Source organism: Mustelus asterias, chromosome 2 (assembly GCF_964213995.1).
Source record: "Mustelus asterias chromosome 2, sMusAst1.hap1.1, whole genome shotgun sequence".
Taxonomy (NCBI): Eukaryota; Metazoa; Chordata; class Chondrichthyes; order Carcharhiniformes; family Triakidae; genus Mustelus; species Mustelus asterias.
The window spans coordinates 20,948,487-20,972,490 of NC_135802.1; the positions used below are offsets into that span (position 1 = coordinate 20,948,487).

The 24,004-nt window shown below is 49.0% G+C and overlaps 1 protein-coding gene across 1 annotated transcript in view; it reads left to right on the forward strand.

The window, feature by feature from the left end:
• dpp6a (dipeptidyl-peptidase 6a) overlaps nucleotides 1-24,004 on the forward strand; it is a 343,110-nt gene that overhangs the window by 179,157 nt on the left and 139,949 nt on the right. The window lies entirely within an intron of this gene.

The window sequence follows — 24,004 nt, forward strand, 5'->3', positions numbered from 1 at the left end:
TGTGGGTACAAGTCCCACTCCAGAGATATCCACACTGCCACTTCAGGGCAGTTTTGAGGGACTGCGGCACTGATGGAGTGGCCGTCTTTGTCAATGAGATATTAAACCAACACCTTCACCTGCTTTCTCAAGATAAAAATCACCATGGCACGAATTAACGAAAAGTTCAGGAGTTCTGTCTGGCGTCCTGGCCAAATCTATCCTTCAAAACTCACCACGAGGTTGAAGGCTGTATATTGACTTGGCTGCACTGCTGGAAGTGCCATGCTTCCTCAAAAGGCTTACACCTTTTGGGCAACTTTCATTCACTCTGTGTTTGACATTGTTGCTTAACATCATAAAATAAAAGGCAACGGCATAAACAGGGAGGTAATGGTGTAGTGGTATTGTCACTGGATTATTAATCCAAAGACCCGGGTTCGAATCCCGCCACAGCCGTTGGTGAAATATGAATTCAATTTTTAAAATCTGCAATTAAGAACCTACTGATGACCATGAATCCATTATCGATTGTCATAAAAACCCATCTCGTTCACTAATGTCCTTCAGGGAAGGAAATCTGCCGTCCTTACCTGGTCTGGACTATGTGTGACTCCAGAACCACAGCAATGTGGTTGACTCTTAAAAACTGCCCTCAGAGATGGGTGGCACGGTGGCACAGTGGTTAGCACTGCCACCTCATAGCGCCAGGGAACCAGGTTCAATTCTTGGCTTGTGTCACTGTCTGTGTGGAGTTTGTACGTTCTCCCCATGTCTGTGTGGATTTCCTCTGGGTGCTCCGGTTTCCTCCCACAGTCCAAAGATGTACAGGTTGGGTGCATTGGCCATGCTAAATTGCCCCTGAGTGTCCCAGGATGTGTAGGTTAGGGGGGAATTGCAAGAGGTAAATAAGTGGGGTTATTGGGATTGGGCCATGGTGGGATTGTTGTCGGTGCAAGCTCGATGGGGTGAATGGCCTCCTTCTGCACTGTAGGGATTCTATGATCTATAAATGCTGGCTTGGCCAGTGATGCCCACATCCCAAGAATGAATAGAAAATAACTCACAGATTCAGCATTGAAAACAGGTTTGTGGCAAAGTTAAGAGCTCCCATTTTGCCAGGTTGAGATCCAGCCAGAGTAAAAGAATCAGACCAGCTTTTAGCTGAATTTAAAATATATATTTTTATTGCTTTCTCAGAGTTACAAAGCCAGTGTGCAGATTGGACAAACTCGTAATCCATCTCTTTGCTTGCTCCAAAAATGAATTCAAATTCAAATTCATCCCAACTCATGGCTCCCACAATTTTAGCTAAGGTTGATTCCCATTGTAATAATTTGGCGCTCCCAGTCCTTTCTGGATGGCTTGTCCCTTACCAGCTGAAGAATAAGCTGTGGGTACAATACTGCTAAGTTATCTTCAGTTTTTTTTTATTCATTCATGGGAATGGGCGTCACTGGCTGGCCAGCATTTATTGCCCATCCCTAGTTGCCCTTGGAGAGCAGTTGAGAATCAGCCACATTTCTGTGCCTCTGGAGTCACATGTGGGCCAGACCAGGTAAGAACGGCAGATTTCCCTCCCTAAAGGACATCAGCAAACCAGATGGGTTTTTCAGACACTCGACAATGGTTTCATGGTCATCAGTAGATTCTTAATTCCAAATATTAGAATTCAAATTCCACCATCTGCCGTGGCGGGATTCGAACCCGGGTCCCCAGAACATTAGCTGAATCCCTGGATTAATAGTCTCGCGATAATCCCACAAGGCCCATCGCCTCCCCCTCCCCCAGTTGGTGGCAGATGACTTATGGTGGGCCATAAGTACTTTTATTGGCAGGGTGGCAATGTGGCACTTGAGTGAACTGGGGCAGACCAGTGAGGAAAGAAAGGGTGGGCAGTCCAGCTGTGCCATCCGATGAGTCAAAATCCTGCCATGTAATTGGGGGGAGAGATGCGTTGCCTTGAACTGCTGCTGCCCTGTAACAATGTAGACTGAAACCCTTCAGATCAAACCGCATTGTTAGTTCATGCAGAGGGATGTTTGATGTTAATGCAACCTGCCAGGCTGCATCAATCTTGCTTCCAGCAGAAATGAAAGCATATGTAATTGATTGAAGTATCTCATTCTATGGGAATTGTCCACCTCCTATTGATTAGAGTATCCGAATCCACCACTGTGGTATGACAAAAAAAAATCCCTCAACATTGATTTTACTAAAACCTTGTTCAAAGGTATCCTGTCAGTCTGGCTCTGTGTAAGGATAACCCGTGTCCTTTTGTTCTTTACAAGTACTGCAGCACCGTGAAGGTGAACAGAAAAGGACTTGGTTCAATATGCTGGTTTTGTTTTGCCAACACATCCTCAGTAAGCTCCGAGGTGTTGTGTCTGAACAGCCACTTAAATTGGCAATCTCTGGCGGCTTTTATTTCAAGAGAGTATTCCATCAAAGACTAATGAAATCCCGGCAAGAAGGACCTTGGAGTGTAGCCGCTACAAGGTCCTTACTTTGAGGGGGTCATCTAGTCTTCAGTTAGCAATACTCAAGTGCCCTAGCTGTTAAGAGGGAGGGATTATCTCTGTCAAATGTTGTGTTCGGCAGAAAGGAATAAGTACCCCCAGTCCAAAGATGTGCGGGTTATATTGATTGGCCTTGCTAACTTGACACTAGTGACAGGGGGATTAGCAGGTTAAATATGTGGAGTTGCGGGAGTAGAGCCTGGGTGGGATTGTGGTCAGCACAGACTCGATGGGCCAAGTGGCCTCTTTCTGCACTGTAGAGATTCTATGATTCTGTCATATCCCTGGAGAGTCCACCCCGAATGAAGGCCATTGCAAAACTTCCAAAAAACATCAGAACCCAGACTTGGTTTGCAATCCATCCACCATTTTCCTGTGGTGTCCAGGGACAGCATGGTGGCACAGTGGTTAGCAGTGCTGCCTCACAGCGCCAGGAACCCAGGTTCGATTCTGGCCTCGGGTGACTGTCTGGGTGGAGTTTGCACATTCTCCCCGTGTCTGCGTGGGTTTCCTCCGGGTGTGACAAAAAAAAAATCCTTCAGCATTGGTTTTACTAAAGTCTTGTTCAAAGGTATCCTGTCAGTCTGGCTCTGTGTAAAGATAACCCGTGTCCTTTTGTTCTTGGGACGTCTTGTTGAAGTTGTACAAGACATTGGTAAGGCCACACTTGGAATACTGTGCGCAGTTTTGGTCACCCTATTATAGGAAGGATATTATTAAACTAGAATGAGTGCAGAAATGATTTACTAGGATGCTACCGGGACTTGATGGTTTGGGTTATAAGGAGAGGCTGGATAGACTGGGCCTTTTTCTCTGGAGCGTAGGAGGCTGAGGGGTGATCTTATAGAGGTCTATAAAATAATGAGGGGCACGGATCAGCTAGATAGTCAATATCTTTTCCCAAAAGTAGGGGAGTCTAAAACTAGAGGGCATAGGTTTAAGGTGGGAGGGGAGAGATACAAAAGTGTCCAGAGGGGCAATTTTTTCACACAGAGGGTAGAGAGTGTCTGGAACAAGCTGCCAGAGGTAGTAGTAGAGGCGGGTACAATGTTGTATTTTAAAAAGCATTTAGATAGTTACATGGATAGAGTCATAGAGGTCATAGAGTCATAGAGGTTTACAGCAAGGAAACAGGCCCTTTGGCCCAACTTGTCCATGCCACCCTTTTTTTTTAAAACCCCTAAGTTAATCCCAATTGCCTGCATTTGGCCCATATCCCTCTATACCCATCGTACCCATGTAACTATCGAAATGCTTTTTAAAAGATAAAATTGTACCCGACTCTACTACTACCTCTGGCAGCTTGTTCCAGACACTCACACCCTCTGATAAATGGGTATAGAGGGATATGGGCCAAATGCAGGCAATTGGGATTAGTTTAGGGGTTTAAGAAAAAGGGCAGCCATGGACAAGTTGGGCCTAAGAGCCTGTTTCCATGCGGTAAATCTCTATTACTCTATGACTCTATGCTCCTGTGTCCTCCCTCAGTCCAAAGATGTGTGGGTTAGGTTGGTTGGCCATGCTAAATTGCCCCTTAGTGTCAGGGGGATTAGTAGGGTAAATACGTGAGGTTATAGAGATAGGATCTGCGTGGGATTGTTGTCGGTGCAGGCTCGATGGGCTGAATGGCCTCCTTCTGCACTGTAGGGATTCTACGATTCCTACCAAAATTGAAAGCACTTTAGAAATTTCTCTCAGAGATCATAGAATCCCTACGATGCAGAAGGAGGCCGATCAGCCCACTGAGTCTGCACCGACTCTCCAACAGAGGGGCCCACCCAGGCCCTATCACGTAACCCCACGCATTTACCCCACTAATTCCCCTAACCTACACATCTTGGGACACTAAGGGTCAATTTGGCATGGCCAATCTACCTAACTTGCACATCTTTGGGAGGAAATCAGCTTTGTAGAAAAGCAGAGTCCGAGCTCTAAGGCCAGCACTAACTGAGCTGCTCACACCTCTGTTACTGAAGAGGAACAAAGTGATCCGTCATGTTGAGTATTTCCAAAAGTGTTACTCAACAACATAGACATTTCAGTGACTACACTATTTTATAAGTTTTTAATGAAAATGAAATGTCTCTTTCATCTGTTTTTCTTCCCAATATCTCAATCTCTAGAAGACGGCATGGTGATGGCTGGTCTATCTGGAGGTCCTCCTAAGCCATTATCTAAGAATTGATGATGATCTACCTTTATTCTTCCAATTTGGCAGATCCTTTCTCAATGTGGAACTTGGGTACCAATCAGTTACCTCCAGCTGGACAAAATTATGTATCTGTCTTACGAGTAGCCTTTTCACTCAAGTGTTTTGAGTCAAATGATACGCATTTTAAGTTATGAAACTTCAGTTAAAAGTGTCACTTGATAGCGCTGTTGATGACCCCTTCCATCACTTTACTGATGATCGAGGGTAGACTGATGGGGCAGTAATTGGCCAGGTTGGATTGTCCTGCTTACAGTGTATCGGACCTACCTGGGCAATTTTCCACATTACTGGGTGGATGACGACGTTGTAATTGCACTGGAGCAGTTTGGCTAGGAGCGTGACACGTTCTGGAGCACAAGCCTTCAGTCCGATTGCCGGAATATTGTTAGGCCCCTTGTCCTTGCAGTATCCAGTGCCTTCAGCCATTGCTTGATATCAATGGAGTGAATCATGTTGGCTGAAGACTGTAATCTGCGATGTTAGGGACCTCTGGAGGAGGCCGAGATGGATCATCCACTTACAACTTCTGGTTGAAGATTGTTGGAAATGCTTCAGCCTTGCATTTTGCATTGATGTACTGGGCTCCTATATCATTGATGATCATTTGGAATCACGAGCTTTCGGAGCGCTGCTCCTTCATCAGGTGAGTGGAGAGCTAGGTTCACAAACACGGCATATATAGACAGAGGCATAATTGCAAGATAGTTACAGATTGGAATGTGAAGAATGGTTGGAATGGGAGGACGGCCTCAACTGGTATCTTGGGTTCATGTCACACTACATGTAACCACCACCATTTGGCCTGGGCTTGCAAAATCCTACTAACTGTCCTGGCTTGAGACAATTCACACCTCTTTAACCTGTGATTATCCCTCTCTCCACTCGCATTGTCTGTATCTGCAAAGACTTGATGACCTGTAAAGACTCGCATTCCAACCATTCTTCACATTCCAATCTGTAATTAGCTTGTAATTGTGTCTCTGTCTATATCTGCCGTGTTTGTGAAACCTACCTCTCCACTCACTTGATGAAGGAGCAGTGCTCCGAAAGCTCGTGATTCCAAATAAACCTGTTGGACTTTAACCTGTTGTTGTGAGACTTCTTAATGTGCCCACCCCAGTCCAACGCCGGCATCCCCACATCATCATTGAGGATGGGGATATTTGTGGAGCCTCCTCCTCCAGTGAGTTGGTGAATTGTTCAGCATCATTCATGGCTGAATGTGGCCGGGCTTCAGAGCTGTGTGTATGTTCGGCCCAATGGAACCGATAGGGTTCTGTGAAGGAGAGCTGCGAAGTGACTTTACCAGGAGTCCAGAGGACTATGGCCTTGGAGACATAGTTGGTCAGGGTAACGGATGTGGAGGTGTCTGATTGGCATGGACAGATTGAGACACAACTTGCATCACAGAAAACGGCAGCCGTTTCCTAAAATCACAGGTACAGAGGAGAAAGGAGGTGTGTTTACACCCCCACTCGCGACCTGTGCACTGACACCATGTTGAACGATCTACAAAATGCATCCATGACATACTGCGTTAGCTGGAACTCAGAAAGCTCCATGACACGACATCGTAGTGTCTGATGCCTTCGGCAAATTTTATCATGATCGTTTGAACCTCGGATTGTTCCTTAAAAGTAAGCTCCCTGATCACTTTTGATATCAATTAAATGCTTCTGAAGGTGAAATAATGCTAAACAATCACAAATTATATTGTTTGAGCTGTGTGTGATTTCATTTGATATCAATTGATGACGAATGTTGTAAGATGATCATTATCAGGAAGTCAAGTGATGGCAAAATGACTATTTCTGCGCGTAGCTGATCTCAAATGAGTGCACATGATGCCCATTGAACACAGATGAATGGAACTGATGTTAACATTTTCTGGTGGTGGCACACCAGCTGTTGTATGGGACGGCACGGTGGCACAGTGGTTAGCACTGCTGCCTCACAGCACCAGGGACCCGGGTTCGATTCCCGGCTTGGGACACTGTCTGTGCGGAGTTTGCACATTCTCCCCGTGTCTGCGTGGGTTTCCTCCGAAAGACGTGCTGGTTAGGGTGCATTGACCATGTTAAATTCTCCCTCAGTGTACCCGAACAGGCGCCGGAGTGTGGCGACTGGGGGATTTTCACAATAACTTTATTGCAGTGTTAATGTAAGCCTTACTTGTGACTAATAAATAAATAAACTTTAATAACATGTGTGCTATCAAAGGAAGTTAAAAAGGTTCACCTGGTTTCCTCCCACGTTCCAAAGATGTGTGGGTCATGTGGATTGGCTAAATTGCCCCTTAGTGTCAGGGGAACTAGCTAAGGTAAATGTATGGGATTATGGGGATAGGGCCTGGGTGGGATTGTGGTCAGTGCAGACTCGATGGGCTGAATGGCCTCCTTCTGCACTGTAGGGATTCTATGATTCTATATGCACAGTGATCGGGAGGTGGTGCTGCAGAAATGCATTGGTGCGCGAACCCAACAAGCTCATTTGAAATTGTTCTCTCGGTTCCAGTTGCAACCATGGGGCCAATGAGATTCTGCCATATAATTTCTGCCCGTTGGGCACAGAACACTTTCCCATGGCCCACCCTGTTCCAATTAAACCAGAAGTATGGAGGTTGGGGGTAGGGTACCTTTTTCTAAGAATTTTTTTATTCATTCATGGGGCATGGGCATCGCTGGCTGGCCAGCATTAATAGCCTATTCCTAGTTGCTCTTGGAGGGCAGTTGAGAGTCAACCACATTGCTGTGGCTCTGGAATCACATGTAGGCCAGACCAGGTAAGGACAGCAGATTTCCTTCCCTAAAGGACATTCGTGAACCAGATAGGTTTTTCCGACAATCGACAGTGGTCTCATGGTCATCAGCAGATTCTTAATTCCAGATGGAATCATAGATTAGAATCATAGAATCCCTACAGTGCAGAAGGAGGCCGTTTGCTTCATCAAGTCTGTACTGACCACAATCCCACCCAGGCCCTATTCCCGTAATCCTGCACATGTACCCTGCTAATCTCCCTGATACTAGGGTCAATTTAGCATGGCCAATCAACCTAACCTGCACATCTTTGGACTGTGGGAAGAAACTGGAGCACCCGGAGGAAACCCATGCAGACACGAGGAGAATGTGCAAACTCCATACAGACAGTGACCCAAGGCCGAAATTGAACCTGGCTCCCTGGCACTGTCCCTGTGCTAATCACTGTGCCACTGTGCTGCCCGGTACTTTTTAAAAAATATATACTTTTTAAAAAAATTCAAGTTCCACTATCTGCTGTGGAAGGTTTCGAACCCGGGTCCCCAGAACGTAAGCTGAGTTTCTGGAATGAATAGACTAGCGGTAATACTACAGGGCCATCGCCTCTCCATGTCCCCTCCTGTTCACCCTGGGGGTGTTACAATTCCCCCTGTGCTCTGTACCGCTACCTCTTTATCATTAAGTTGACATTGCCCCTCCTTGTTCCTCCCAGCTAATTGCAGCACTTTGCATTCCCCTGTCTTAAATTATGTCGACCATGTTTCTGCCACTTTCTACAGGATTTTTTCTTCCAGCATTTTGGTCTAATCCCATCTCCATCAGCCCAAAATATCCACCCATCTGTTCTCTCTTTGTATACTGATGTGCTGCTGTGTGCTTCCAGCATTTTCCGCTTTTGTTTTCAGGTTCTTTAGTTGTCATTGAAGTGTTGGCTGCACAGACTTTTAGATGTTGCGCCCCTCCCACTCTCTGTACAACTGGCAAATGCTCTGTGCAGTAATAATGCGGCTTGCAAACATCTGTGATATTATAAATAGAGATGGATGATCCTCTCAGCTGCTTCGGATGTTTTTAAAAGGGTAATTTCACAACACTCCACTTACATTATAGAAGGTCTTGTGGTGCAGTGGATAGATTCCCTACCCTTAAGCCCAAAGCTCCGGGTTCGAGTCCCACGCCAGGACCTGATGACCAAGGAAGAGGGGTCCATAACGTGCCCAAATAGGTTGAGTGTGAAACCCTGTTTGGGAACAGTGTGCTGGGAACACTGTCCTCCAATCTAGGGAACAGTGACTTAGTCTAGGAACACTATCCTGCAGTCAGCATCGCAGTCAAACAGTCTGGGAATAGTGTCCTGCAGTCAGCATCACAGTGAAGCAGTCTGGGAATAGTGTCCTGCAGTCAGCATCGCAGTGAAGCAGTCTGGGAATAGTGTCCTGCAGTCAACGTCGCAGTGAAGCAGTTTGGGAATAGTGTCCTGCAGTCAACGTCGCAGTGAAGCAGTCTGGGAATAATATCCTACATGTACAAAGGGATCTGGTGTCCAGTACACTAGTCAATGAAAGTGGAAAGGCAGGTGCAGCAAGCAATTAGGAAGGCAAATGGTATTCTTATTCTTGGGACATGAACATCACTGCCTGGCCAGCATTTATTGCCCATCCCTAGTTGCCCTTGGAGGGCAGTTGAGAGTCAACCACATTGCTGTGGCTCCAGAGTCACATGCCAGACCAGGTAAGGATGGCAGATTTCTTTCCCCAAAGGACATGAGTGAACTAGATTGGTTTTTCCAACAATCAACAATGGTTCCTTGGTTATCAGTAGACTTTTAATTCCAGACATTTTTTATTGAATTTAAATTCCACCAGCTGCCGTGGCGGGATTTGAAACCAGGTCCCCAGGACATTAGCTGAGTTCCTGGATTAAGAGCCTAGCGATAATACCACTAGGCCATCGCCTCCCCAGTTGGCCTTCATTGCAAGAGGACTTGAGTTTAAAAGTATAGATTTCTTACTGCAGGTAAATAAAGGGCCTTGATGAGACCACAACAGGAATATTGCATGCAGTTTTGGTCACTCTACCTAAGAAAGGATATACTTGCCATAGAGGGAGGTTCACGGGGCTAAAACTGGGTGTGGTGTAACTGTCCTATGAGGCGTGATTGGTTCTACTGGGCCTGTGTTCACTCGGGTTCAGAAGAATGAGAGGAGAGCTGACTGAAACGCATAAAAATTCTAACAGGGCTGGACAGGCTGGATGCAGGGAGGGTGTTTTCCCTGGTTGGGGGAATCTAGAGCCAGTGGTCACAGTCTCAAGATATGGAATAGACCACTTAGGACTGAGATGAGGAAATATTTCTTCACTCAAAGGACAGTGAACCTGTGGAATTCTCTACCACAGAATAGGCCAAAACACTGGAAGCATTTCTTTTTATTTTAATGGTGTCACGAGATATGGGGAGAAAGCGGGAATGTGGCATTGTGATGGAAGATCAGCCATGATCATATTGAATGGCACAGCAGGCTTGAAGGACTGAATGGCCTACTCCAGCTCCTAGTTTCTCTGTTTCTTGCCTGTAAACCATCACAAACATGCCAATAGCTGGCAGTAAGAGTAGGAGAGACTCCTCGTTAGCCACGCTTGATGTGGAGAGGCGCCTCCTCAAGCTATAAGCCCTGGCGACAGACTAGCGACCTCCTCCGGGAATGGCTCTCTGTGGAAACAGGTGAACATCGGCCTTAGTGCACCACTAGGTGCAGGAAGAGAATTGGAATGGACTGATGCTGAATTTGTACAAGAGGTTACAGTTAGAGTTTTGGATATCCCCTCACAGAAAGAATATTATAAACAAGGAAATTAATTCTGGTTCCAAAGAAAGGTTTGAATAATTGGGTAAAAGCAAATCACTGCGAATGCTAGAATCGGAAACAAAAGCAAAAAACGCTGGAAAATCTCAGCGGACCTGAGAGCATCTGTGGAGAGAGAACAGAGCTAACGTTTTGAGTCTGGATGACCCTTCACCAGAGCTCCATGTACTGATTTGATTTGATTTGATTTATTATTGTCACATGTATTAACATACAGTGAAAAGTATTGTTTCTTGCGCGCTATACAGACAAAGCATACCGCTCATAGAGAAGGAAAGGAGAGGGTGCAGAATGTAGTGTTACTCTAGGGTGTAGAGAAAGATCAACTCAATGCGAGGTAGGTCCATTCAGAAGTCTGATGGCAGCAGGGAAGAAGCTGTTTTTGAGTCGGTTGGTGCATGACCTCAGACTTTTGTATCTTTTTCCCGACAGAGGAAGAGAGAATATCCTGGGCGCGTGTATCACTTTTTGTGTCCGCTTTGTACACTGCATCACTGTAACACTCTCATGTCTGAATAAAAAACATTGTCATTCTCACCTCTGTGGGTGAGAGATCCTCACACAGAGATTTGAGCACATAATCTGGGCTGACATATCAATGCAGCACCAAGGGAGCACTGCTTTACTGGAGGCATCATCCTTCAGATAAGATGTCAACGTGAGATCAACCTCTTCAGGTGGGGATCAAAGAGTCCTGGGCACTCTGAAGAAATGTGAGGACTTGACTCCAGTGCTCTGGCCAACACTTATCCTTATCCAATACTGATCACAGAGAAAATTTAATTTGATTTGATTTATTATTGTCACATGTATTGGGATACAGTGAAAAGTGTTGCTTCTTGCACGCTATACAGACAAAGCATACCGTACATAGGGAAGGAAAGGAGAGAGTGCAGAATGTAATGTTACAGTCATAGCTAGGGTGTAGGGAAAGATCAACTTAATATAAGGTTGATCCATTCAAAAGTCTGACAGCAACAGGGAAGAAGCTGTTCTTGAGTCGGTTGGCCCGTGACCTCAGACTTTGTATCTTTTTCCCAATGGAAGAAGGTGGAAGAGAGAATGCCCGGGTTGAGTGAGGTCCTTGATTATGATGGCTGCTTTTCCCGAGGCAGCAGGAAGGGTAGACAGAGTCAATGGATGGGAGGCTGGTTTGCGTGATGGATTGGGCTATGTTTCACAATCCTTGGTAGTTTCTTGTGGTTTTGGTCAGAGCAGGAGCCATGCCAAGCTGCGATACATATGGAAGGGATGCTTTCTATGGAGCATCTGTAATAATTGGAGAGAGTTGTAGCGGATATACTGAATTTCCTTAGCCTCCTGAGAAAGTAGAGGCGTTGGTGGGCTTTCTTAACTATAGCATCAGCGTGGAGGGACCAGGAGAGGTTGTTGGTGATATGGACACCTAGAAACGTTAAGCTCTCGACCATTTCCACTTCATCCGTGTTGATGTAGAGCGGGGCATGTCCTCCACTACGCTTCCTGAAGTCGATGACTATCCCCAGATTAATTTCTCATTTACCTTGTTTGTGAGATCTTGCTGTGCACATCTTGGCTACCGCCCTGGCCTACCCAACAGTGATTGCACTGATTGTTCCGTCCTTGTGAGCATCGCAAGATTGTGAAGCAAAATGCAAGTTCTGTCACCAGCACAGAAAGGGTTAAGGGGGGGGGGGGGGGGGGGGGGGTGGCGATTGGAGGGGGTGGAGTGACTGGGGAATAAAAAATAAATGGACGGATCCTCAAAATGTTGAGTGGTTTTGCGAGTTCGCGGAAGAGTTTCCCATTAACTGGCAGAACATAACCAGGGCAGAGAGACCACCACTGAGAGGAGAAATGGGGAAGTTAAAAGAATTTCCCACAGGGGGTTGTTACTGTCCAAAATGCATGACCACCTCCAGCTTCAGCCTTCTGTAAAAAAAGGAAAGAAAATAATTATTTGACAGGAGAAAGCATCAAACGCAACTGGGAATGGGCAGGGGAGGTAATTAGAGCAGACATCTTTGGGTTGATCGATAGCACAGGCGCCAAGGCAGAATGGCCTGCTTCTATATTGTAATGTCCAAGGGGCTTTTTCTTGTTTTAAGCTGCCGTCTGTTCAATGCATAATTCTTTAGAGCTTCAGATCATTGCTCGAGTCTGTTCTCTTTATAATCTCGACAGGCTATGCGATTCACAGGAATATGAATAATTCATAAATGATGGGCAAATTCTTTGTTGAGAAAGGGCACACAATTTCCCCAAAGGGACGAAACACGAGCAAAATGCTTGATATAATCAAGCTGGCACAAGAAAGCTGCTGGGTAATATGATTCTCTTGTGCGCTCACTTACCTCCAGTGTGTCCCCTGTCACTGCAACCTTGTATCATTGCAGCTTTGATATGCGACTGCTAAACATTATATTTCTCAATACTTATACTTTGACACTTATATTTGACACTTACATTTTTCAACCACCGGGCCACTGACACAGTGGCACAGTGGTTAACACTGATGCCTCACTACCCCAGGGTCCGAGGTTCAATTCCAGCCTCGGGTCACTGTCTTGTGTGGAGTTTGCATGTTCTCCCCGTTTCTACATGGGTTTCCTCCCACAGTCCAAAGATGTGCGGGTTAGGTTGATTGGCCATGGTAAATTGACCCTAGTGTCAGGGAGATTAGCAAGGTAACTAAGATCAAGTGTGGTTATGCCGATGCTGCACTTGGTAGTGGCCATTGGGTTGCATTTTTAAAAGCGGTATCTCGGCCTTTTGGCTGAGATGCAAATGAGATCAAGCCTTGGAGGAGGAAGACCGGCGCCTCCTCCAATCAGCTTGGCTCATGTAGATCAGGCCCAAGACAGGGTAGAGGCTTGCATGCCCTGTCTTGTCAGCCTGGATCGGAAATGTCTCAACTTGTTGAGACTATGATTCGGACTTGATTTGATTGAATTGGAAAAGTATTTTTTAAAAATGTGTGGGGTTACGGGCCTGTGTGGGATTGTGGTCAGTACAGACTTGATGGGCCGAATGGCCTCCTTCTGTACTATAGGGATTCTATGATTCTATGAGTTACTTGTGTAAATGCTATCTTGGTTGTTTCACCATGACAGCAATGTCACGGTGCACAGATGTGGATTTACAATGAAACTTGCCGTGCCTGGGCTCAGGGCCACACCAAACCACAGGAGGCCCCAAAATGATGAGCGGGTCTCTCACAGCCAGTCAGGGTTGGCTCTATCCTGACGCAACCCCTGTGGGAATGACATTACCCATGGTGCAGTGAGGAGCTGCTCTATGCAATCAGGGGAGGGGCAGCCCCCCGGTGCCTGATGGGAGTTGAAGTTGTGACAAGTGCAGCAACGGTTGGTGCCCAGCTTTCGGGAGTTTGATTTTGAGAAAGTGCGAGCTCCCGTGGCTGTAATGTGCGCTGGGCTGGAATTACAGGTGTGTACCTGTTAGTCCCAGGCCAGAGTACTGGTAACCAGGATTGAAACTGTTTAATCCCCTCCAACCCATCCCCCACCTCCCCAACCCCCCTCCCAAAACTTCTGGAAGCGGTGACTGCGCCGATGCAAATCTTCACCCCGACAACCAATCAGCATCGCCTCTCTGCTGCCCCCTGCTGGATGCTTGTCTTCACTTGAACTTTGAAGCTATCTTCGGTCTTCCTTCTGAACCCAAAGGGTTCAAGTGAAGATTATTTTATTTTATTGATTGATATAAAACCAAGGGCAGCTTTTTCTGGACCACCTCATCACTGGGAAAGTCAGTGAGGAACATAACTGTTCCTGATCTCAGCTGCCCATTTAACCTTCCGAGGATGTTAATTGGCTGGAGGCGGGACCCGCGCCCCTCGCTCATGAGGAAGTCCCACCTCAGAGAGAGGAGAGTCAATCTGATTGGCCGGCAGCTCTGGCGTCCCGGCAGTGCAACCAGGAGCAATGGCCACCGCTGCCACCACAGGCCGTCGACCAGAATCTACATGAATAGAATCCTGAGTTCCAAAGAAAGAGGCACACCAGGTAGAATTCTCCCACTTTGGGACTAAGTCCCGTGGCGTGGGGCAGGAACACGAAGTGTTTCCCGCTACAGAGGCTGGCGGGAAACACGTCAAACTCTCTGGCGTGGATCTCATTATGCAACCAGGTGTTTTCAGGTTGCATAATGAAAACACCAGACCCTTGCCCACTCACTTAGATAATCTATAATCCTTTGCAGACTTTCAGCATCCTCTGCACATTTTGCTCTGTCACTCATCTTAGCATCATCTGCGAATTTTGACACACTACACTTGGTCCCAATTCCAAATCATCTATGTAAATCATAAACAACTATGGTCCCAACACTGATTCGTGAGGCACGTCACTAGTCACTGATCGCCAACTAGAAAAACACCCATTTAGCCCCACTCTTTGCTTTCTGTTAGTTAGCCAATCCTCTATCCATGCTAATACATTACCCGTAACACCGTGCACCTTTATCTTATGTAGCAGCCCTTTGTGTGGCACCTTGACGAATGCCTTCTGGAAATTCAGATACACCACATCCACAGGTTCCCCACTGCACATGTAATGTTCTCAAAGAATTCCACCAAATTAGTCAACATGACCTGCCCTTCATGAACCAGAGGTGGTAGGTTGAGGGTTCAGTGGCGGTAGGTGAAGGGGCGCAGAGGGCTGGTGTAGGTAATGCAGAAGAAAAGGCGGATCTGGGGGGGTGGGGGTGGTACGGTTAGCAGAGTGAGGGGGGCAGATCTACAGTCACTGGGGTGGGCTCACTCTCCCCCTCTTGCACACACACCCAGCGTGACTGTTCACACCTGCACACACTCACTGTGCCCGTTCACACCTGCTCACACCCACTGTGCCCATTCACACCTGCGCACACGCACCGTGCCCATTCACACCTGCACACACTCAACATGCTCGTTCACACCTGCACACACTCACCATGCCCGTTCACACCTGAACACACTCACCGTGCCCGTTCACACCTGCTCACACCCACTGTGCCCATTCACACCTGCGCACACCCACCGTGCCCATTCACACCTGCACACACTCACCATGCCCGTTCACACCTGCACACACTCACCGTGCCCATTCACACCTGCACACACTCACCATGCCCATTCACACCTGCACACACTCACCATGCCCGTTCACACCTGCACACACTCACTGTGCCCGTTCACACCTGCACACACTCACCATGCCCGTTCACAACTGCACACACTCACCATGCCCGTTCACACCTGCACACACTCGCTGTGCCCGTTCACACCTGCACACACTCACCGTGCCCGTTCACACCTGCACACACTCACCGTGCCCGTTCACACCTGCACACAATCGCTGTGCCCGTTCACACCTGCACACACTCACCGTGCCCGTTCACACCTGCACACACCCGCTGTGCCCGTTCACACCTGCACACACTCACCGTGCCCATTCACACCTGCACACACTCACCGTGCCCATTCACACCTGCACACACTCACCATGCCCGTTCACACTTGCACACACTCACTGTGCCCATTCACACCTGCACACACTCACTGTGCCCATTCACACCTGCACACACTCACTGTGCCCGTTCACACCTGCACACACTCACTGTGCCCGTTCACACCTGCACACACTCACTGTGCCCATTCATACCTGCACACACTCACTCACTGTGCCCATTCACACCTGCACACACGCACTCACCGAGCCCATTCACACCTGCACACGCTCACTCAGCGTGCCCATTCACACCTGCACACACTCACTGTGCCCATTCACACCTGCACACACACACCGTGCCCATTCTCACCTGCACACACTCACCGTGCCCGTTCACACCTGCACACACTCACCGTGCCCGTTCACACCTGCACACACTCACCGTGCCCGTTCACACCTGCACACACTCACCGTGCCCGTTCACACAAGCACAAACTCACTGTGCCCGTTCACACCTGCACCCACTCACCGTGCCCGTTCACACCTGCACACACTCACCATGCCCGTTCACACCTGCATAAACTCACTGTGCCCGTTCACACCTGCACACACTCACTGCACCCGTTCACACCTGCACACACTCACCGTGCCCGTTCACACCTGCACACACTCACTGTGCCCATTCGCACCTGCACACACTCACTGTGCCCATTCACACCTGCACACACTCACTCACTGTGCCCGTTCACATCTGCACACACTCACTGTGCCCATTCACACCTGCACACACTCACTGTGCCCATTCACACCTCCACAAAGTCACTGTGCCCATTCACACCTGCTCACACTCACTCACTGTGCCCGTTCACACCTGCACACACTCACCGTGCCCGTTCACACATGCACAAACTCACTGTGCCCGTTCACACCTGCACACACTCACCGTGACCATTCACACCTACACACACACACCGTGCCCATTCACACCTGCACACACTCACTGTGCCCATTCACACCTGCACACACTCACTGTGCCCATTCTCACCTGCACACACTCACTGTGCCCATTCACACCTGCACACACTCACAGGGCCCATTCACACCTGCACACACACACCGTGCCCATTCACACCTGCACACACTCACTGTGCCCGTTCACACCTGCACACACTCACCGTGCCCATTCACACCTGCACACACTCACTGTGCCCGTACACACCTGCACACACTCACCATGCCCGTTCACACCTGCACACACTCACCGTGCCCATTCACACCTGCACACACTCACTGTGCCCGTACACACCTGCACACACTCACCATGCCCATTCACACCTGCACACACTCACCATGCCCGTTCACACCTGCACACACTCGCTGTGCCCGTTCACACCTGCACACACTCACCGGGCCCGTTCACACCTGCACACACTCACTGTGCCCGTTCACACCTGCACACACTCGCTGTGCCCGTTCACACCTGCACACACTCGCTGTGCCCGTTCACACCTGCACACACTCACCGTGACCATTCACACCTGCACACACACACCGTGCCCATTCACACCTGCACACACTCACTGTGCCCATTCACACCTGCACACACTCACTGTGCCCATTCACACCTGCACACACTCACTGTGCCCATTCACACCTGCACACACTCACAGGGCCCATTCACACCTGCACACACACACCGTGCCCATTCACACCTGCACACACTCACTGTGCCCGTTCACACCTGCACACACTCACCATGCCCATTCACACCTGCACACACTCACTGTGCCCATTCACACCTGCACACACTCACTGTGTCCATTCACACCTGCACACACTCACCATGCCCGTTCACAACTGCACACACTCACCATGCCCGTTCACACCTGCACACACTCGCTGTGCCCGTTCACACCTGCACACACTCACCGTGCCCGTTCACACCTGCACACACTCACCGTGCCCGTTCACACCTGCACACAATCGCTGTGCCCGTTCACACCTGCACACACTCACCGTGCCCGTTCACACCTGCACACACCCGCTGTGCCCGTTCACACCTGCACACACTCACCGTGCCCATTCACACCTGCACACACTCACCGTGCCCATTCACACCTGCACACACTCACCATGCCCGTTCACACCTGCACACACTCACTGTGCCCATTCACACCTGCACACACTCACTGTGCCCGTTCACACCTGCACACACTCACTGTGCCCGTTCACACCTGCACACACTCACTGTGCCCATTCATACCTGCACACACTCACTCACTGTGCCCATTCACACCTGCACACACGCACTCACCGAGCCCATTCACACCTGCACACGCTCACTCAGCGTGCCCATTCACACCTGCACACACTCACTGTGCCCATTCACACCTGCACACACACACCGTGCCCATTCTCACCTGCACACACTCACCGTGCCCGTTCACACCTGCACACACTCACCGTGCCCGTTCACACCTGCACACACTCACCGTGCCCGTTCACACCTGCACACACTCACCGTGCCCATTCACACCTGCACACACTCACCGTGCCCGTTCACACCTGCACACACTCACCGTGCCCGTTCACACAAGCACAAACTCACTGTGCCCGTTCACACCTGCACCCACTCACCGTGCCCGTTCACACCTGCACACACTCACCATGCCCGTTCACACCTGCATAAACTCACTGTGCCCGTTCACACCTGCACACACTCACTGCACCCGTTCACACCTGCACACACTCACCGTGCCCATTCGCACCTGCACACACTCACTGTGCCCATTCACACCTGCACACACTCACTCACTGTGCCCGTTCACATCTGCACACACTCACTGTGCCCATTCACACCTGCACACACTCACTGTGCCCATTCACACCTCCACAAAGTCACTGTGCCCATTCACACCTGCTCACACTCACTCACTGTGCCCGTTCACACCTGCACACACTCACCGTGCCCGTTCACACATGCACAAACTCACTGTGCCCGTTCACACCTGCACACACTCACCGTGACCATTCACACCTGCACACACACACCGTGCCCATTCACACCTGCACACACTCACTGTGCCCATTCACACCTGCACACACTCACTGTGCCCATTCACACCTGCACACACTCACTGTGCCCATTCACACCTGCACACACTCACCGGGCCCATTCACACCTGCACACACACACCGTGCCCATTCACACCTGCACACACTCACTGTGCCCGTTCACACCTGCACACACTCACTGTGCCCATTCACACCTGCACACAATCACTGTGCCCGTTCACACCTGCACACACTCACCGTGCCCATTCGCACCTGCACACACTCACCGTGCCTGTTCACACCTGCACACACTCACCGTGGCCGTTCACACCTGCACACACTCACCATGCCCGTTCACACCTGCACACACCCGCTGTGCCCGTTCACACCTGCACCCACTCACCGTGCCCATTCACACCTGCACACACTCACCGTGCCCATTCACACCTGCACACACTCACCATGCCCGTTCACATCTGCACACACTCACCATGCCCATTCACACCTGCACAAAGTCACTGTGCCCATTCACACCTGCTCACACTCACTCACTGTGCCCGTTCACACCTGCACACACTCACTCACTGTGCCCGTTCACATCTGCACTCACTCACTGTGCCCGTTCACACCTGCACACACTCACCGTGCCCGTTCACACATGCACAAACTCACCGTGCCCGTTCACACCTGCACACACTCACCGTGCCCGTTCACACCTGCACACACTTACCCACTATGCCCATTGACAGCTTTGTCTTTACTATAGGTACACAAATCTTTTGTAACCAGTTCAAGCCCTCCAAGCACTGCCCACAGCAGCGGGTACATGCCAGTTCGGCAATATAATGAGGACTACTCTGAAACGTTCTGAGAGAATTGAAGTAATTTGATTTCTCGAGATGATAACATTCATCTTGCTGACCTTTGATGGCTGCCAAGTCTGCCAGTCCCTGCCAGTTCCATCTGAGATTGTGCTGAAGACCAGATGGTTCTGTGTCACTGTAGGAATTCCACAACCCCAGACACTATTCAAGCTGCATCCCAGGCAGCACAGAAATGTCACAACATGCGCAGAGCAGTTAGCTGCAAAAATAACGTATTGTATGGTCACAGATATATGGGGTTGCCAATGTTCTCATGCAAGGGTGGATAGGTCACAGAATTGGAGGAGCAGTTTAGTTCATAGAGTTTAAATTTTAGTTATTAGTGTCACAAGTTGGCTTACATTAACACTGCAGTGAAGTTACTGTGAAAATCCCCCAGTCGCCACACTCCGGCGCCTGTTCGGGTACACTGAGGGAGAATTTATCACGGCCAATGCACCTAACCCGCACGTCTTTCAGACTGTGGGAGGAAACCGGAGCACCCGGAGGAAACCCACGCAGACACGGGGAGAACGTGCAGACTCCAAACATGCAGTGACCCAAACCGGGAATCGAACCCGGGTCCCTGGCGCTGTGAGGCAGCAGTGCTAACCACCGTGCCGCCCGCACAGAGCTCATGGGGTTGTAGGGCTGGAGGAGATTAGAGAGCTGGGAGGAGGCCTTGAAGGGATTTGAATGCAAGGCTGCGAATTTTAGTGTTGAGGCACTGATAGGCCAGGAGCTAATTGACAAGTGGAGGGTGATGTGTGAGCTAATGTTGACTGGGAGAAAAGAGATGCCACTGGGAAGCCGTATCTTAGATGGTTCCCGAGTTAAAAAGCTGCGTTGAAGGTACAATCTTGATACCCGAGTCAGTCAGTTGCTGCTGGCACTTTCGATTCAATGAGAGGACTTCCAATATTCAGGGTCCATCACAGATATTTACCAGCCTGATGTTGAAATAGAGCATTCATATTGTTACACCCCTCAGCATGAAGAGTTTTGAAGTCTATTATTAGTGTCACAAGTAAGCTCACATTAACACTGCAATGAAGTTACTGTGAAAATCCCCCAGTCGTCACACTCTCGCGCCTGTTCGGGTACTCTGAGGGAAAATTTAGCATGGCCAATGCACCTAACCAGCACATCTTTCGCATTGTGGGAGGAAACCGGAGCACCCGGAGGAAACCCACGCAGACACGGGGGGAACGTGCAGATTCTGCACAGACAGTGACCCAAGCCGGGAATTGAACCCGGGTCCCTGGCGCTGTGAGGCAGCAGTGCTAACCACTGTGCTATCGTACCACCCCTATCTATGAGATCTCTCCTCATTCTTCTGAACTCCAGTGAATACAATTCTAACCGACTCCCCCTCCAGTTTCATTTTGATGTTCTGAGGAAAAGGGAGCTCAGATTCACTCCCCTGATATACAGATCACAGAGACTACAAGCAGGCTCATCCGCACTGCTGTCATATCTGTAGAAAATTGCACAGCTTCTCAGGGCTACCCTAAAGCACGGTGGCACAGTGGTTAGCACTGCTGCCTCACAGCACCAGGGACCTGGGTTCAATTCCCAGCCTCAGCTCACTGCCTGTGTGGAGTCTGCATGTTGTCCCTGTGTCTGCGTGGGTTTCCTCCGGGTACTCCAGTTTCCTCCCACAGTCGGAAAGATGTGCTGGTTAGGTGCATTGGCCGTGCTAAATTCTCCCTCAGTGTACCCGAACAGGCGCCGGAGTGTAGGGGATTTTCACAGTAACTTAATTGCAGTGTTAATGTGAGCCTACTTGTGACACTAATAAATAAACTTTAAAGAAACAAATTCAGGGAAATACCTGCCCAGAATAAAAGAAAGCAGAAATAGGCCTTCATCCCAGAGAGCAAATAAAAGGTGCATATATATGTCCCAATCAGCTCCTAAAGCCACAACATTACATCTCATTTTATTCCTCCTCATTATTCTTTATCATTGCAGGCTGCAAACACCTTGGTTTAATAGCTGCCTTGTTGCGAGAGATTGTTCCAGTTTGTGCGCTTTGTGAGACACCTCACTTGAGTGGTACATAGTGTGGCGATTGTCATTGGCATATTTGTGAAATTAAAATTCATACTGTGTGCCAAGTCTCAAGAGGCTGGCTAATTCTCTCAAAGCGTTTTACATCCCTTTTTTATTTGGTGAGATTTATTTACCCGCATGGAGAATCGCTTGGTAATATTTTCCTTCCATTTGAAATCCAATTAGTGCCCGGTCATGGTCCTTCGAGTAATTATGAAGCTATCCGGCTTATTGACCATTTAGAATAGGTTAGTGAAGGTTTTAATGAGCTGGGAAGTGGAATTTCGCTGCTGTTCCTGGAATCCTAGATCACAGAGGGGGGCCAATTGGCCTCACTTGTCTTGGGCTGTCAGACTGTGGGGCCAACGTGCAACCTGACTGAGGTGACAGCAGGGAATGGGAGGCTGGTGCAGTTGTGGGATAGGGAGGTTTCTGGGCTTCAGTATTCCAGCCAGGCATTGCTCATAGAACCCCTACAGTGCAGAAGGAGGCCATTCAGCCCATCGAGCCTGCACCGACAACAATCCCATCCAGGTCCTGTCCCTGTAACCCCACGTGTTTATCCCGCTAGTATTTAAGAATACTGAGAGGTCTCGATAGAGTATGTGTGGAGAGGATGTTTCCACCAGTGGGAGAGACTAGAACTCAAGGGCACAACCTCAGAGTGAAGAGACATTCCTTTAAAACTGAGATGAGGAGGAATTTCTTCAGCCAGAGGGTGGTGAATCAGTGGAACTCATTGCCACAGAAGGCTGTGGAGGCCAGGTCATTGACTGTCTCTGAGACGGAGATGGGTAGATTCTTGATTAATAAGGGGATCAAGGGGAATGGGGATGAGAATCTTATCAGCCTTGATTGAATGGCGGAGCAGACTCAATGGGCCGAATGGCCTAATTCTGTTCCTATGTCTTCTGGTCTTAGTCCTCCTGACACTAAGGGGCAATTTTAGCATGGCCAATCAAACCTAACCCGCATATCTTTGGACTGTGAGAGGAAACCGGACCAGCCGGAGGAAACCCATGCAGACATGGGGAAAACATGCACACTCCACGCAGACAGTGACCCGAGGCCAGAATTGAAGCCAAGTCCGGAATTGAACCTGGTCCTGGCGCTGTGAGGTAGAGGTGCTACCGTGCTGCTCCCCCGACCTCTAGAAAGAGAAGAGCACACTGAGCTTGGCACCATCTTTGGCTCCATCACCCATGGTGCAGCTCGGAGTGTGATTGGCGTGCAGAGCAGGGTCATGAGAATCCAATTGTTCCGAATGAGATGTGCCATCTGCCTGAAATGGGCAGGTTAGGGTCGCCCATTCTGGAGATATTCCTGGAGGCCCTGCCCCTGCCACTCCACCCAAACCCCCACATCTTCCGGAATTGGGGTCCCTCCCACAACTCAGGATTGTCGGTCTTCCCACGCACCAGTCGGAAAATGGACATAATCTGCCATCACTTGGCTGCCAGTACGACAGCCCTTCCCTGCCAGCGCCCAAAGAATTTCATAACTGACAGACAGAATTGTTTAAAGCAATTGAAAAAAAATGTAAGCCTACTTGTGATAATAATAAATAAAGTCTTTTACTTTAACTTAATGAACTCCCACCTCTGTCCAATACAGCTCGGGGTGCTGCAGTGACTGGAGAACGACCGGCCAATCTGCTGGCAGCTCTCTAAGGCAGGTCTTCCTGCCGAGTGAGGGGTGGAAACCCCACCTGTGTCCAGTTAACACTCATTGGGGTGTAAATTGGCTGCTGGGCAGGCAGTGCCAATGGGGATGTGCCCCCCACCAGCTCTTCAGATGGAAAGGAGCTACCCCCACCATGCAAAATTATAGAATCCCTGCAGTGCAGAAGGAGGCCATTCAGCCCATCGAGTCTGCACCGACCTCAATCCCTCTCAGGCCCTGTTCCCGTAACCCCATGCATTTACCTTGCTAATCCCCCTGACACTAAGGGGCAATTTAGTATCGTCAATCCACAAAACTTAATTAAGACAATAGTGAGAAAGGATATTAGCTCTGACAACGTGGAGTCTGTATGGGTAGAGTTGAGAAATACCAAGGGGCAAAAAACATTTGTGGGTGTCGTATATAGACCCCCAAACTGCAGTGGTGATGTTGGGAATGACATTAAACACAAAATTAGTGATGCATGTGATAAGGGAATATCGGTGATCGTGGGTGATTTTAATCTGCACACAGATTGGGCAAATCAAATTAGCCACAATGCCGTAAAAGAGGAATTCCTGGAATGTACACGGGATAGTTTTCTTGAC